Source organism: Mobula hypostoma, chromosome 4 (assembly GCF_963921235.1).
Source record: "Mobula hypostoma chromosome 4, sMobHyp1.1, whole genome shotgun sequence".
Lineage (NCBI taxonomy): Eukaryota > Metazoa > Chordata > Chondrichthyes > Myliobatiformes > Myliobatidae > Mobula > Mobula hypostoma.
This window is the reverse complement of record NC_086100.1, coordinates 150,558,885-150,576,802: the sequence shown is the minus strand read 5'-3', so window position 1 is coordinate 150,576,802 and position 17,918 is coordinate 150,558,885. Positions and strand designations below refer to the sequence as shown.

Genomic DNA, 17,918 nt, shown 5'->3' with positions numbered 1-17,918 from the left:
AGTGGATTAGTATTCATGTTAAAGGTCTAAAACCGGTGTATGTTGGAGCATTTTATCGTCCTCCATCATCTGATGTTGATTATTTAAAGGAACTGGATTTGTCTCTTTCAAAAATCCCTCAATCAGCATCTATTTGGCTTATTGGAGATTTTAACTTGCCTAGTGTGGATTGTGTTGGCTCATGGCCAAGTGGTTAAGGTGTTTGGTTAGTGATCTGAAGGTCGCTAGTTCGAGCCTTGGCTGAGGCAGCATGTTGTGTCCTTGAGCAAGGCACTTAACCACACATTGCTCTGCAACGACACCGGTGCCAAGCTGTATGGGTCCTAATACCCTTCCCTTGGACAACATCGGTGGCATGGAGAGGGGAGACTTGCAACTGTCGGTCTTCCATATAACCTTGCCCAGGCCTGCGCCCTGGAAACCTTCCAAGGCGCAAATCCATGGTCTCATGAGACTAACAGCTGCCTATATATAGTGTGGATTGGGACAGCAGTATTGTCTGTCAAGGGGGCAGCTATGTAGCAGTCCGTAAACTAATGCTTGATATTGTAGCTGATTTTAATTTGACACAAATTGTTTGACATCCAACTAGAGAAAGTAACATACTGAACTTACGTTTTGTGTCAAATCCAGCTTTAGTTGTGAATCACCATGTCACTGCAGGGATTAATGACCATGATGTTGTTGTTGTGAATGCAAAGCTTACTGTGAAATTAATTAAACCCCCCAAAAGGAAAATATTTCTGTATAGGAAAGCAGATGTAATCAGATGACCATCGGATCTTATTCAGTATCATTAAAAGTGTACTTAGGCAGCCATCCGGGTAATGCTAGAATAGTTGTCTGTGTCTTTAAGGGAGATGGTGATGTCATTACGCACACGTGGGACAGTGGGGAGGCCATTTTGTTTTCTGTTGAAGATGCTGTTGGGGCGTTGGAATTGATTTCCTCCCCGAGTCTGGGCATGGTGAAGAAAGGTGAGCATTAATTGGCAATATCCATGTGAATTCGTTTATGCTTGTTGGCGGATCAAGAATATCGGTAATTTGAAATGTTTTACATGTGGATGCTCTAGATTTCCACGAGTGAAGAAATTGACGCTGGGTAGTGTGGCTTATACAAAGTTCCTCACCATCCAAGTAGGTCAGTCTTCCTGTAATTTAACTACCAGGCAATACCTTGTAAAAGTTGTGCCAAAGTGTACCTTTTGTCTAACTTTATTGTATCAGGACCGATTGTGCATGCAATCGCGTAACGTGAACGTTTAGTCTCTGTTTGGAAGTTCAGCACATGTGTGCATCTTAGATGAGATGTATTCACTTACATTTTTCGCTGTTATGTATAAGATGCAGGGTAGGTGGGATTCTAATGTTGCTTGTATTGTGTTCCCTCAGAATTGCCACTACCGTATTAGTTCTGGTATTTTTATACTGCATACACAATTCTGTCCATACACAAGAATGTGGATCGAAAGTTAAACTGAGATTGTAATGGCAAGAACCGGTTGTAAATTTGTTCATTCTGTTTCGCGACCCTCTTCTGGCACTTAAACATCTAAAACAGATAAAGGAATTAAAACCTGAAAAAGTATTTGTTGTCCTGAGTATGTACTTTTCCCCAGGCTACACAGATGTTAGTGGAATTGCAAAACTTGTTAGTGATTTCGACCAGTCACTAAATAAGGAAAATTTAGCATTGGTCAGTATTAGTACTCTCTGGTCTAACTTCCAAGAGGTCCTTCAAGCAGCAATTGACAAGTATGTCCCCTCTAAAATGAGCTCTTCCAGGTTCAACTTATCATAGGTAAACCAGTCCACCCAGCGTGCGATACATAGAAAGCAAAGACTCTATAATAAAGCTAGGAAATCCGGTCATAGTAAACACTGGCAAAAGTTCAAATCCTTGCGCCGACTTATTGATAGAAACACCAGGAAAGCTCACCATCAATATGTTAATGAGGTAATAAGTGAGAGTTTAAAGAGTGACAGCACCAAACCCTTCTGGAGCTTTATTAAATCTATAAGGCAAGAAGTTTTTGGAATTTGTTCTCCGTCATCTGGGGGCCGCATTGGTATCTCTTGCTGCAGAGAAAGCACAGGCACTTAACCAGCAGTTTTGCTCTGTGTTTACAAGGGAAAATTTGAATGAACTCCCTACTTTAGACTCCGGCAATACCCCAGACTTGCCAGATCTCTTTATAACTAACAGGCATTAAGAAGCTTCTCGAGGAATTACAGCCTAAGAAAGTACCAGGACCTGATCAAATACCAGTTATGATTCTAAAGATTTGTGCTTCCAGTCTAGCTGCTGTTTTGCAAAGATATTCCAGAAGTCTATTGATACTGGGACATTACCAGGCGATTGGTTGACAGTGAATGTCATTCCAATTTATAAGAAGAGCGAGTGTACAAACCCGGGAAATTACAGACTGGTTTCACTCACTTCCATCCCTTGTAAAATTCTTGAACATATTATTCACCGTCACATTATGGACCATCTAGACAGACACAATGTCCTTACTCACCATTAACATGCATTCTGTCAGGGCAGATCTTGTGACACGCAACTTGCAGGGTTGATCAATGACTTAGCAAAGATCCTTGACGATAGAAGCCAAGCAGACTTGATCATACTCGACTTCAGTAAGGCACTTGACACGGTCCCTCACCAGAGATTGCTGTGTAAGCTTGAACATGTGGATATTAACAACAGCCTTCTACATTGGTTAAACATGTTCCTTACCAACAGACAGCAACGTGTGCTTCTTGAGGGGGCAGAGACCCCTGAATCTCCAGTAACATCTGGAGTGCCCCAGGGGACTGTGTTGGGACCCTTACTTTTTCTCATTTACATCAGTCGTTGCCAAATATAGTCAAGTCCAAAGTCAGACTTTTTTCAGGTGACTGCATAATCTAAAAAATGATCAATATGCTCAGCTGCTGCAAAACGATATTGATTCATTATGTCAATGGGCGTCTCAATGGCAAATGTCCTTCAACTCATCTAAATGTTATGCTATGCATGTCAGTCACAAAGTTAAACCAATCAACACGACATATAACATGAAGGGACAGATTCTTGAAACAGTCACCCACCATCCATATCTTGGTGTTGAAATTAGCAAGGATCTTAACTGGGCATGCCATATCAATCAGATTACAGCCACAGCAAATAAAATGCTGGGTATCCTGAGAAGAAACCTCCACTCCTGTAGTAAACCCATCAAGGACATGACATATAAGACACTTGTCCATCCAAAACTTGAGTATTGCACAGCCATATGGGATCCCCACCAAGCTAACAATAAGAAGTCCATCGAAAAAATCCAACATCGTGCTGCTTGTTTTGTGTTAAACGATTACAGCAAGAAATCCAATGTCACGAACATGTTCTCTAACCTTCAATGGGAACCACTTGAAAACCAAAGTATTAAACTACGGTTAATTTTCATTTTCAAAGAAGTTCACAACATCACTCCATCAAACACCCAAATTTGTCACAGGGTCAGTTCAACTCGACAGCAAACTGGACCTCACATATTGGAAACTCCTTCATTCAGTAAGATTTGCTACCAGTACTCCCTCTACCCAAGATCAACAAGAGAGTGGAATCTTCTGCCGCCAGACCTGTGCAGTATTTCTGACATTAATATTTTTAAAGATAGACTGAATTAAATCGATTTAGGGAACCTAGTCAAAAAAAGCTTACTTTACAATTTAACTCCCATGCTGTTCACACTGACTGTGCGTTATAACAGCCATCCAGCAGTGCTTGCGCAGTACCAAGCAGAAGCAGAAACGCAGACAAAATACTGAAGGAACTCAGGCCAGGCGGCATCTATTGAAAGGAGTACAGCCCACATTTCAGGCCATGACCTTTCAGCAGGCCAGGGGAGAAAAGATGAGGAGTAGAGTTAAAAGGTGGGGAGAGGGGAGGGAGAAACTCGGGGTGATAGTTGAAACCAGGAGGGAGAGGGGTGAGGTAAAGAGCTGAGAAGTTGATTGGTGAAAGAGATACAGGACTGGAGAAGGGGGGAATCTAATAGGAGAGGACAGAAGGCCCTGGAAGGAAGAAAAGTGGGGAGGAGCACCAGAGGTAGCGGAACTTGTCCTCACTCTTAATAATTTCTCTTTTGGCTCCTACCACTTCCTTCAAAGAAAAGGTGTAGCCATGGGCTATTCCTGCCTTTTTGTTGGCTACGTAGAACAGTCTATATTTCAAGCCTACACTGGTTGCCGTCCCCCACTTTTCCTACACTACATCGACAACTGCATTGGTGCTGCTTGCTGTACCTATGCAGATCTCATCGACTTCACCCACTTTCCCTCCAATTTCATCTGCCCTCAAATTTACCTGGCCCTTTTCTGACACCTCTCTCCTCTTTCTCAATCTCTCTCTCTCTCTCTGGAGACAGCTTATCTACTGATATTATAAAGCCATGGACTCTCACAGTTACCTGAACTACTTCCCACCCTGTTACTTCCAAAATGCCATCCCTTTCACTCAATTTCTCCATTTCTGCTACATCTGCTCTCAGGATAAGGCTTTACATTCCAGAATGAAGGAGGTATCCTCCTTAAAAGAACGTGGCTTCTTCATCATCGCTGCTCTCAACCGCATCTCTCCCATTTAATGCATGTCTGCTCTCACCCCATCCTCCCACCACCCTAACAAGGATAGGGTTTTTCTTGTCTTCACCTATCAACCCATCAGCCTCTACATCCAGCACATACTTCCTTGTAACTTCGGCATCTCCAACAGGATCCCACTACCAAGCACATATTTCCCTCCTCCCCCCTCCCCCCACTTTCTGCTTTCTGCTGGGATTGCTCCCTACACGATTCTCTTGTCCATTCATCCCTCCCCACTGATCTCCCTCCTGGCACTTATCCTTGCAAATGGAACAAGTGCTACACCTGCCCCTGCATCTCCTCCTCATCATCCTACTATTCAGGGCCCCAAACAGTCCTTCCAGGTGAGGTGACATTTTACCTGTAAGTCTGTTGGGGTCATCTACTGTGTTCGGTGTTCCCTGTGTGGCTTCCTGTATATTGGGGAGACTGCTTCACTGGGCACCTACGCTCTGTCTGCCAAAAAAGAGGAATCTCCCAGTGTCCACCCATTTTAATTCTGCTTCTCATGCTGATATGTCTATTCATGGTCTCCTCTACTGTCGTGATGAGGCCATGCTCAGATAGGAGGAATAACACCTTGTATTCCATCTGGTTAACCTCTAACCTGATGGCATGAACATTGACCACTTGAACTTACGGTAATGGCAGCCCCCCTCCCCCCATCTCACCATTCCCATCCCCTTTTCCCTCTCTCACCTTACTTCCTTGCCTGCCCATCTCTGGTGCAGCTCCCCCCATTTCTTTCTCCCAAGGCTTTCTGTCCTCTCCTATTAGATTCCCCCTTCTCTAGCCCCGTACCTCTTCCACCAATCTACTTCCCAGCTCTTTACTTCACCCCTCCCCTGCCCAGTTTCACCTATTAACTTGTGTATCTCCCTCCCCTCCCCCCAGCTTTTAACTCCACTCCACATCTTTTTTTCTCCAGTCCTGCTGAAGGGTCTCGTTCTGAAACATCGATTGTACCCTTTTCTATTGATGCTGCTTGCCTGCTGATTTCCTCCAAAGTTTTGTGTGTGTGTTGCCAGCATCTGCAGGTTTTCTTTTGTATATGCCATAATTAGAACCATAGAACCATAGAACCATAGAACACTACAGCACAGAAAACAGACCACTCGGCCCTTCTAGTCTGTGCCGAAACTTTATTCCGCTAGTCCCATTGACCCGCACCCAGTCCATAACCCTCCAGACTTCTCCTATCCATGTATCTATCAAATTTATTCTTAAAACTTAAGAGTGAGCCTGCATTTACCATGTCAGATGGCAGCTCGTTCCACACTCCCACCACTCTCTGAGTGAAGAAGCTTCCCCCTAATGTTCCTCCTAAACCTTTCCCCTTTCACCCTAAAGCCATGTCCTCTTGAATTTATCTCTCCTAATCTAAGTGGAAAGAGCCTACTTGCAATTACTCTATCTATACCCCTCATAATTTTGTAAACCTCTATCAAATCCCCCCTCATTCTTCTACGCTCCAAGGAATAAGGTCCTAACCTGTAACTCAACTCCTGAAGACCCAGCAACATCCTAGTAAATCTTCTCTGTACTCTTTCAATCTTACTGATATCCTTCCTATAGTTAGGTGACAAGAACTGCACACAATACTCCAAATTTGGTCTCACCAATGTCTTATACAACCTCACCATAACATCCCAACTCCTATACTCAATACTTTGATTTATGAATGCTAGGATGCCAAATGCCTTCTTTACAACCCTGTCTACCTGTGACGCCACTTTCAGGGAATTATGTATCTGAACTCCCAGATCCCTTTGTTCCTCCGCATTTCTCAGTGCCCTACCATTTACTGTGTATGTCCTACCTTAATTTGTCCTTCTAAAATGCAACACCTCACACTTGTTTGCATTAAATTCCATCTGCCATTTTCTGGCCCATTTTTCCTGTTGGTCCAGATCCCTCTGCAAGCTTTGAAAGCCTTCCTCGCTGTCCACAATGCTTCCAATCTTAGTGTCATCAGCAAACTTGCTGATCCAATTTACTACATTATCATCTAGATCATTGATATAGACAACAAACAACAATGGTCCCAGCACAGGTCTCTGAGGCACACCACTAGTCACAGGCCTCCAGTCTGATAAGCAATCATCCACTACCACTCTCTGTCTTCTCCCACACAGCCAATTTCAAACCCAGTTTACAACCTCTCCATGGATACCTAGTGTCTGAACCTTCTGAACTAACCTCCCATGTGGGACCTTATCAAAGGCCTTACTAAAGTCCACATAGATAACATCCACAGCCCTTCCTTCATCTACTTTTTTGGTAACTTCCTCGAAAAAGTCTACAAGGTTCGTTAAACACGATCTACCACACACAAAGCCATGCTGACTATCCTTAATCAGCCCTTGGCTGTCCAAATACTTGTATATCTGATCTCTCAGAACACCTTCCAATAATTTACCTACTACTGATGTCAGGCTCACCGGCCTGTAATTACCTTGTTTACTTTTGGAGCCTTTTTTAAACAACAGAACAACATGAGCTACCCTCCGATCATCTGGAACCACAGCTGTGGCTAAGATATTTTAAATATTTCTGCCAGGGCCCCTGCAATTTCTACACTAGTCTCTCTCAAGGTCCGAGGAAATATCATGTCAGGCCCGGGGGATTTATCTACCTTTATTCGCTGTAAGGCAGCAAGCACCTCCTCCTCTTTATATGTTCCATGACACTACTGCTTGTTTCCCTTCCTTCCATATACGCTATGCCAGTCCCTGAGTAAATACTGATGCAAAAAAACTGTTTAAGATCTCCCCCACCTCATGAGGCTCCACACATAGACGACCGCTCTAATCTTCTAGTGGACCAATTTTGTCCCTTATTATCCTTTTACTCTTAATATACTTGTGGGTTTACCTTCGCTTTATCTGCCAAAGCAACCTCATGTCTTCTTTTTGCCTTCCTGATTTCCTTCTTCAGTATTTTCTTACATTTTCCATACTCTTCAAGTACCTAATTTGTTCTTTGTTTCCTATGCCTGCCATACACCTCTCCCTTTTTCTTAACCAGATCGCCAATATCCCTTGAAAACCAAGGTTCCCTATGCCTGTTAACTTTGCCTTTAATCCTGGCAGGAACATGCAAACTCTGCACTCTCAAAATTTCGCCTTTGAAGGCCTTCCACTTACTGAACATATCCTTGTCAGAAAACAACTTATCCCAATCACTCTTCCTAGATCCTTTCTCATTTCCACAAAATTGGCTCTTCTCCAATTTAGAACCTCAACTCAAGGACCAGACCTATCTTTATCCATAATTAACTTGAAACTAATGATATTATTGTCACTGGACCCAAAATGTTCGCCTGCACATACTTCTTCACCTGACCTGTCTCGTTCCTAAATAGGAGACCAAGTATTGCATCCTCTCTTGTAGGTACCTCTATATATTGATTTAGAAAACTTTCCTGAACACATTTGACAAAGTCCAAGTCATCTATCCCTTTCACAGCACGGGAGTCCCAGTCAAAACGTGGAAAGTTAAAATCCCCTACTATTACAACTTTCTGTTTCTTACATCGGTCTGCTATCTCTCTACAGATTTGCTCCTCCAATTCTCTCTGGCTATTGGGCAGTCTAAAATACAACCCTATTAGTGTGGTCACACCTTTCCCGTTCCTCAGCTCCACTCATATGGCCTCTGCAGACAAGCTCTCTGGGCTGTCCTGTCTACACACAGCTGTGATATTTTCCCTGACTAGTAATGCCACTCCTCTCCCTTTCATCCTTCCCCCTCTATCACGTCTGAAACAACAGAACCCTGGAACATTAAGCTGCCAGTCCTGCCCCTCCTGCAACCAAGACTCACTAATTGCAATTATCCCTTTTTCAGATTTTGTAGCTAACATAATAGATTTTTTCATGTTATGTAGCAATTTAACAGTTCCTTGCAAAGCTGAAATTGAGGTAGAAGGTTTTGTAATGCTGCAAACCAACCCATGTTTCCAATCGTCATTATTTTGTGCTGCGTTATATGACATGGGCAATCATGGTCTCCATGACCATGACTGTTCTTGACTAATTTTTCTACAGAAGTGGTTTGGCATTACCTTCTTCTGGGCATTGTCTTTACAAGACACATGACCTTAGCCATTATCAATACTCTTCAGAGATTGTCTGGTGTCAGCGGTCGCATAACCAGGACTTGTGATATACACCAGCTGCTCATATGACCATCCACTACCTGCTTCCATGACTTCAGGTTACCCTGATTGGGTGGGGGTGGTGCTAAATGGGTGCTACACCTTGTTCAAGGGTGACCTGCAGGCTAGAGGAGGGAATGAGCACCCTACACCACCTTTGGTAGAGATGTATCTCCTCCTCGCCACCCAAATTTTCCCATGGTGTTTTAAACGAATTCTGCAGTAACTGAATTTCTTCATTTGCATGACTAGCTACTACTTGTTCCAACCCAATTATTTCATTAATGTGTGCAGCAACTTTAGGCCTGTGGTTTCTCTCCATTATCTTTGTAGCCCGGGACTCAAATACTTAGTGCATTATGTTTCTATGCATGGTATATAATGAGGCTACAGCAGTCATTATCAATCCAAAACATTTATTTAGAATTATTTTTGAAAGAATTTTTTTCCCTTTGATGTAAGGGGAAGGCCTTTGAAGTACAATTGTAAATGCGATCATAATGTGTTCAGTGTTTATATTGCTTCACACAACAAAGGAGCATAATAAAGATTAATTTAAGAAGCATTCGCTACCTAACTTGGTGCAACAGCCTGGGTCACTGATATGTTGCAAGACTAGTACTTCACTATTCAGTGAAAAGCAGTTCTGTACAATTGAATACTTTTTATCTGTGTTGTATTTATTATAAGAAATAGTGTAAATAACCAAATGTAGCAAATAACTAAACTGCTGGAAGAGCTCAGCAGGTCAGGAAACTTCTGTGGAAGGAAATGGATAGTTGACATTTCGGGTTGACACCCTTATCTGAAAGATATAGAGGAGATGGCCAGTTTAAGGATGTGAGGGGAATGGATGGGGCAAGAGCGATCAAGTGATAGGTGAATTGAGGTGAGGAGGGATGATTGGCAGATGGAGGAGAGATGGTTAGAAATAGTTAGAGGCAGAGAGGAGATAGGTGGCTATGAAATCTGATAGGAAAAGAACGTGGAACTTGGAGCTAAATAAAGCGATTGGGTTGAGCAGATAGCAATAATTAGGGGAGGGAACCTAGGAGAAGATGTCAGATGGAGTAGGTGGAGGAGGGGAAACTGGGTGATGGGGGTGGGGGCCAGAGGGTGGTTGTTGGAGGAACTGGGTAGACCACAGGAGAAAGAAAAGACCAAGGCGGGGAGCGATGACCTGTATATGTAGAATTCAATGTTCATCCTGTCAGGTAGTGGAGTACCCAGGTAGAATACTGAGGCGCCATTCCTCTAGTTCTAATTTTGGCCTCACCCGGCCACTGGAGGAATCCAAGGACAAGATGGCTCAGTGTGGGAATGGGAAAAGAAATTAAAATGGCTGGCAACCAGACACGAAGGCCTGTCGGAAGGAGTGAGGTGCTCAGTAAAGCGGGTACCTAGTCTGCACTTGGTGTCATGGATGTAAAGTACCGAGAGCAATAGACAAGTTTAGTGGCGATGCATGTCGATCTCTGCCTCACTTGGAAGGGCTGTTTAGGTCACTAGATGGCGGGGAGGGAGGAGGTGTAGGGACAAGTGTTACACCTGTGGTTGTAGGGTAAAGTGCCTGGGAATGGATGGATTGCTGAGGAGGGATGAGTGAGCCAGGCAGTCATGGAGAGAGTGATCCCTGCCAAAAGCAAAAAAGTGTTGGAAAACATAGCTGGTGGTGGGCTTATCATGTAGCTGGTGGAAATGTTAAAGAATGATGTGGGGATGGGGAGCTGCGTTTCCTGGAAAAGAACATCTCAAATGTCTTGGAGTGGAAGGCTTCAGGAACAGGTACCTCTGCCCTCACTAACCACACCCCCCCCCCGCACCACCCACCCAAGTCAGAACCGGGATAGAGGTCCCTTTGCCCTTATCTTTCACTCCACTGGCCTACACATCCAGCAGACCCATTGGTCTGCTTTTGCTCCAGATTCTAGAATCTGCAGTCTCCTGTGTTTCTAAAACTTGTAGCCACTGTTGAGCAGTGATCCTATTGCACACAACTAAATGCTGTATATTGTTTCTTCAATGCTGCACCACAACGGGACGCGTAGAGTAACATTGGAATGGATGTGGGGTGCAAATTCTGCAGAGAGCACCTGTGAATGGTTTGGTGGCTCGTCTAGACCCTAAGACATAGGAACAGAATTAGGCCATCTGGCCCATTCACTCTGCTCCACCATTTAATCATGAACAATCTTTTTTTTCTTCTCCTCCTCAACCCCAGTTCCCGGCCTTCTCCCCGTAACCTTTGCTGCTGTGTCCAATCAAGAACCTATCAAGCTCTGCCTTAAATACACCCAATGACCTGGCCTCCACAGCTGACTGTGGCAACAAATTCCACAAATTCACCACCCTCTGGCTACAGAAATTTCTCTGCATCTCTGCTTTTAAAGGGTGCCATCTTTCCTGAGGCTGTGCCCTCTTGACCTAGACTCTCCCACCATGGGAAACATCTTTTCCACATTTACTCTGTCTAGGCTTTTCAACATTTGAAAGGTTTTAATGAGATCCCCCACCCTCCCCATCCTTCTGAATTCCAGCAAGTACAGATCCAGAGCCATCAAACGTTTCTCGTTTGATAACCCTTTCATTCCTGGAATCATTGTTGTGAAACTCCTCTGGACCGTCTCCAATGTCAGCACATCTTTTCTAAGATGAGGGGCCCAAAACTGTTCACAATACTCAAGGTGAGGCCTCACCAGTGCCTTATAAGGCCTCAGTGTCACATCCTTGCTCTTGTATTCTAGACCTCTTGAAATGAATGCTAACGTGGCATTTGCCTTCCTCATCACCGACTTGACCTGCAACTTAACTTTTAAGGTGTTCTGCACATGAACTCCCAAGTCCCTTGGATCTCAGATTTTTGGATTTCCTACCCATTTAGAAAATAGTCCGCACATTTATTTCTACCACAAAAGTGCATGACCATGCATTTTCCAATATTGTATTTCATCTGCCACTTTCTTTCCCATTCTCCTAATCTGTCTAAGTCCTTCTGCATCTTTGGTATTTGCTTATGAAGTTAAGAACCCATGGTATTACAGGGAAGTTACTAACGTAGTTAGATCATTGGCTGATTGGTAGGAGGCAGTGAATGGTTGAGTCCTCAGGATGTTGATTTTCCCCAGGTCAGTGGGTCCTGATATCAGAGGTCCATGCAGAGTTGGTGACCTCTCAGGTCCTTGTGAGTCCAAAGTTCGAGGCCTGAGATCAGGGTCCAATGATCGGCAAATCCTGGAGTTGGTGCTGAAGGTTAAACTCTAACCCAAAGGCTAAAGACCAAAGTTGGCAAGTTCGTAAGTTGAGGCCTGATGTTTGAAGCCCTGGGCCTACATGTCCTAAAATTGGAGGCCTGATGTCTGCAAGACCACTGGGGAAGCCTGAGGCCAAAGTCCATGAATCCTGTCCTGGGTTTTAGAGGTCTGTCTCTGCGAGTGGGTGGGAAGGAGGAAAGGGGCTTGTTTTGCTGTTGTAATGTTGCTGTTGTTGTGTTATTGTTGTTGTTTGTTTGGTTCTGCTGAACACTGTGGGCATGCTATGTTGGTGCTGGAATGTGTGGCCCCACTTGTGGGCTGTCCCCAGCACATTCCTGGCTTATATTGATGGTTAATGCAAACAACACATTTCACTGTGTTTCAATGTACCTGTAATAAATAAATGAATATGAATCTGAATTTAAACATTTGAATGGAATGTGGTGCTTGCTTGCAATGAAGCTGGGCCATTTTTTTAAAAAAAGCACAACCACCTATTTGAACTTCCTACTTCAATCAATTCTTTTAAAGCATGGCATTTGAATCACTTGATGCCTATCTCAAAGTTCAAAGTAAATTTATTATCAAAGTACATATATGTCACCATATACCACCCTGAGATTAGTTTTCTTGTGGGAATACTCAGTAAATTCAAGACCATAATAGACCGCACCCAGCAGGGTGTATAAACAGCCAATGTGCAAAAGACCACAAAATGTGCAAATACAAAAGGGGTAAAATAAATTAATAAGCAATAAATAACAAGAACATGAGATGAAGAGTCCTTGAAAGTGAGTCCATAGTTTGTAGTTACAGTTCAGTGATGGGGCAAGTGTAGTTGAATGGGAAGTTACCCCACTACTGGTTCAAGAGCCTGATAAATGAGGGTTAATAACTGTTCCTGAACCTGATGGTGTGAATCCTGAGGCTCATGTACCTTCTTCCTTATGGCAGCAAAAAGAAGAGAGCATGATCTGTGTGGTGGGAGTCCCTGATGATGGATGCTGCTTTCCCGTGCCAGTGCTCTGTGTAGGTGTGCTCAATGGTGGGGAGGGCTGTACCCGTGATAGACTGAGCTGTATACACTGCTTTTTGTAGGATTTTCTGATCAAGGATATCAGTGTTTCCGTACCAGGCTGTGATGCAGCCTGCCAATATCATTTTCACCATATATCGACTGAATGTTTGTCAAAGTATTACCTCTCTCTTAATTCACAAACTGGAAACAATAATATTCTGTAATATTTTTCTGAAATACCATAACAAGAAACACCCAGCACAACATTATCAACACTAATAACACAGTGTGAACATTCGCAGGAATGCATCCTAATTAATTAGCCTCCTTTTCCAACTTCCTTTTGTCTGGTGCCAGTTGCCATATGGAACCTCTAAAACATTAATTCATTAATAGTTTAGATCTAGGCAGGTTGAAGCAGATCATGTATATAAAATACGCATAAGAAAATCTGCTTTCCTCCTTCCAAAAAAAGTAATTACATCCTTAAAAAGACAAGGGGATGCTGTTTCAACTTGAGGTTGTTAAGTTGCGGTCTTAATGGGTTTGTGACCCAAAGGCCTGCAAAGCTGGACAGACCGACAATCAACAGACGCCACACACCCCAGGCTCTGCCACTGCACCTTCAAAGCATCCACGGGTGCCCATCCAGTAATTTCCTCTTGCGTAATCTCACAATTATAATACCCTTGCAGGGGATTTATTTTCTGCTCTTCTTGTTCTTTGTTCATTTTAGGATTGAAGCTTGAGCATTTGTCAGGAATCTGGCTGGAGTGATCTGAAGGTTTACAGATTCTGATAAAATTTTCTTTTGATCTCTGCATTAGGTAAACAGTGTATAACAACAGAATCTATCAGTGTGTTGAGGGGCCACGAAGTTCTAGACCTGGCCTATCATAGATAGCAGCAGATGCATCCATAAATCTAGCCAGAGGCTCCCCATGTCAATTTAAGTCGATTGGTGCTATTTAAGTGCATTACATTTATCTCAACTGTGAAGACAAACATATTTTACTAATTGTATTGCTCAAATGTATTTACAATTCTCAGCAATAGTTTCTGAAATAAGGAAGCATACTCTGAAGATGCGAAGTTTTCTATATTTTCATCAGATGTTATTTAGTTATGGCAATAACACTGTGAAATCTTCTGGGTTTTATTTATACTATGCTTATTAGTCTGAATAAAACATCACGTATTTGGAGTGCAGAATGATCCTTTAGCTGAGTCGTAGCATTCTGCTTCAGAATTATCAGGTGAAATGTTTTGTTTTGCTACAAGTAAGTCTGAATGGAGGCCAAAACATGGTTTTGATATTTTGAGCAACACACACAAAATGCTGGAGGAACTCAGCTGGCTAGGCAGCATCTATGGAAAAGAATAAGCAGTCGATGTTTTGGGCTGAGACCCTTCAAAGCTTTGGATTTCCAGCATCTGCAGGTTTTCTTGTGATTTTGATATTTTGTGCTGATGTTAAGACCAATGTTGCCTCTAATTTGTAAAGACCAGTGTGTGCAACCTTGCGCTGCGCAGTCTTTTGCCCAGTGACAGCAGCAAGTGCACACTGAATTTTACACATAGAGGTATTCATTTTAACGGCTAGTAAAACATTGTTAATAAGAACTTAAGAGCTTTTCTCATACTCTCTGTATGTGATTTGCTTGCTAAATTACGCTGTAAAAAGTCAAGTTTCCGAATACCATGCCACTTGTTTCCACTTGCAAATTCGCCAGTGAGGTAGAAGGTGACAACTTTTTGTGCACTGTGTAGATTTCTTTTTGCACGAGCAGTAAAAGATGTGTGTGCCCGCACACCTTAGAAGTGACATTGGTCCAGACTAAGTTCTCACTGGCTTAGTCACTGGTCCTGATCAAGTACCATGTTTTGCATCATTTGGTGAACTTATTATATCTATTGATACCAGTCTATAGATCAATTTCTTTGATGTGGGAGTTTTCTAATGCTGTTTTGAATGCCGTTACATGTAGCATACTTGACTAAATTCAGCATTTTAGCTGAGCATAGCATACTGATCTTAGAGAATGATTAATTTGCTCTTCAGATGAATCAGATATTCTGTCTTCCTGTCTCACCGATCAGTCTCTCCCTTCCGCCTCATCTATTTCTCTTATGCAACCCAGAAGGAGTACTTCTAATGCACATTTCTGTCTTATTCTCAGATCAGCTACCCACCCTCCTTGAGTGAGATTGCCCAATTATAAACAGCTTTTGCTGAGGGTTAAATATTGGTAGAAACTATGTGAAGATTGGTGAAGGGTGGGCGAGTTGGAGGGGGAGGTAGTTATTTTGGTTAAAGGGTGAAAACAGGCACTAAATGGGTGTTGTGCTAATCAGAAACGCCTGTTTGAAAATCTTGATTTAGCATGCAATTTTCAGGCTAATTGATGATTATCATAATTTAAACCTGCCTGCAGGCACCGAAACTGACAACTGAAGGTTTGGAACTTAAACTCTGATTAGATGCAATTTTTCTGCAGCTGCGTGCAGCCTGCACTGCCCGGGAGAGAAGCCAACATGGAAGAAAGGCTCAATGATTTTGTGTGTGTGAGAGTGTGAGAGAGTGAGTGTGCGAGAGAGAGAGTGTGAGAGACACTGAGACTCTCCAGCACTAAATGCCCTGTGAGAGGGAATGGAGGAGGGATCTTTTCTAAAGCCTGATTTATACTTGTGCGTATGGGCTACACCGTAAGCCTGACTTACACTTTTGCGTAGCCCTACGCCATAGCGAGCATGCGTAGTTGTGTCTGCGTCGCTCTGCAATTCACCGCCAAAATGCTAGTTGGCGGTGGGATTTCTATGCCACTGTGTTGAGTTTCTTCGTGAGAGACATGGACAAGGAAATGCATTTCAAATATTTTCAGATGTTGGCAGGTAGATTTGACGATTTTGTTCATCGTTTCCAAACATTTATTTTGCATCAGTGTACAGACATGGTGGAGAAAAGCAACCGGAAATGCGTAGGAGGAAATGCGATGCTACCAAGCCAACCAATCATAGTTGTTGTAGTCGGCGTTACAACGCGTGAGTTACTTCTTTGGGGAGGTGCATGCCACCCTACAGCATAGGGTATGCGGTACCTACGGTGTACATTTGATGCAGAAGTATAAGTTGGGCTTAAATATGGAGGCACAAAGGAACCTTCTGCAATGTATGTGGGAGGAAATCACTAGGAGAGATCTCTGAGCCCCAGACCTTTGATATACCCCAGAGCTTGACAGGAATGGCCATGGAAAGATCCCACACACTCTGAGTGATTTTGTTACTTCTCAGACCCCTTCATCTGGGTACCCTCCCTCCACTTCTTTGTTCAGATCAAAGGTTTCAACCCAAAACATCAACTATCCATTTCCCTCCACAGCTGCTGCCTGACCTGCCGAGTTCCTCCAGCATTTTGTTCATGGTAGTGGTGCAGTTACTATCAAATGTGCTCACAGCACCACCCATATTCCCATTGACTCTCTCCAGATTTATCGACCCTCCTACAAATTAAGGGCAATTTACAGCTGCTAATTAACCAACCAATCCACATGTCTTTGGGCTGTGGGATGGAAAAGGAGCATCCAGAGGAAATGCACCTGGCCGCAGGGAGAATGTGTGAACTTCACAGACTGACAGCTCTCAAGATCAGAACTGAACCTATAAAGCGGCCTGCTCTACTGGCTTTGCCATTGTGCCTCATGCATTGAGGTAAATGATCAGCTGTTATTTATTTATTGACGACATAGACACAAAGGGCCTAATAACATACTCCTGCTAACACTCACAACACGCTGGAGGAACTCAGCAAGTCGGGCAGCATCCGTGAAAACGATCAGTCAACATTTCGGGCCGGAACCTTTCGTCAGGACTGTAGAGGGAAGGGGGAGAGGCCCTATAAAGAAGGTGGGGGGAGGGTGGGAAGGAGAAGGCTGGTAGGTTCCAGGTGAAAAACCAGTAAGGGGAAAGATAAAGGGGTGGAGGAGGGGAAGCAGGGAGGTGATAGGCAGGAAAGGTGAAGAAAGAATAGGGGAAAACACAATGGGTGGTAGAAGGAGGCGGAACCAAGAGGGAGGTGGTAGGCAGCTGGGGGAGGGGGCAGAGTGACATAGGGATAGGGGAAGGGAGGGGGAGGGAAATACCGGAAATTGGAGAACTCTATGTTCATACCATAAATTCTCCAATTTCCGGTCTTGGTATGAACCTCTGCCCCTTCCCCCTACAGTCCTGACGAAGGGTTACGAAGACATCGGGATATACAATATATAAAAGGCCACATCGGGAGCACCGGACGCAGTATATCGTCCGGTGCTCCCGATGTGGCCTTTTATATATTGGTGAGACCCGACGCAGACTGGGAGACCGCTTTGCTGAACATCTACGCTCTGTCCGCCAGAGAAAGCAGGATCTCCCAGTGGCCACACATTTTAATTCCACATCCCATTCCCATTCTGACATGTCTATCCACGGCCTCCTCTACTGTAAAGATGAAGCCACACTCAGGTTGGAGGAACAACACCTTATATTCCGTCTGGGTAGCCTCCAACCTGATGGCATGAACATTGACTTCTCTAACTTCCGCTAGGCCCCACCTCCCCCTCATACCCCAGCTGTTACTCATTTTTATGCACACATTCTTTCTCTCACTCTCCTTTTTCTCCCTCTGTCCCTCTGAATATACCTCTTGCCCATCCTCTGGGTCACCCCCCCCCCCAGTCTTTCTTCCCGGACCTCCTGTCCCATGATCCTCTCGTATCCCCTTTTGCCTATCACCTGTCCAGCTCTCGGCTCTATCCCTCCCCCTCCTGTCTTCTCCTATCATTTTGCATCTCCCCCTCCCCCTCCAGCTTTCAAATCCCTTA

General features: G+C 43.8%; 1 long non-coding RNA gene across 1 annotated transcript in view; it reads left to right on the top strand.

The window, feature by feature from the left end:
* The first annotated feature begins 929 nt into the window (after window positions 1–929).
* LOC134344946 (uncharacterized) overlaps window positions 930–17,918 on the top strand; it is a 125,042-nt gene continuing 108,053 nt past the window's right edge. The window contains exon 1 of the long non-coding RNA XR_010017571.1: window positions 930–977. This is a non-coding gene — a long non-coding RNA (uncharacterized LOC134344946). The remainder of the gene's footprint in view (window positions 978–17,918) is intronic.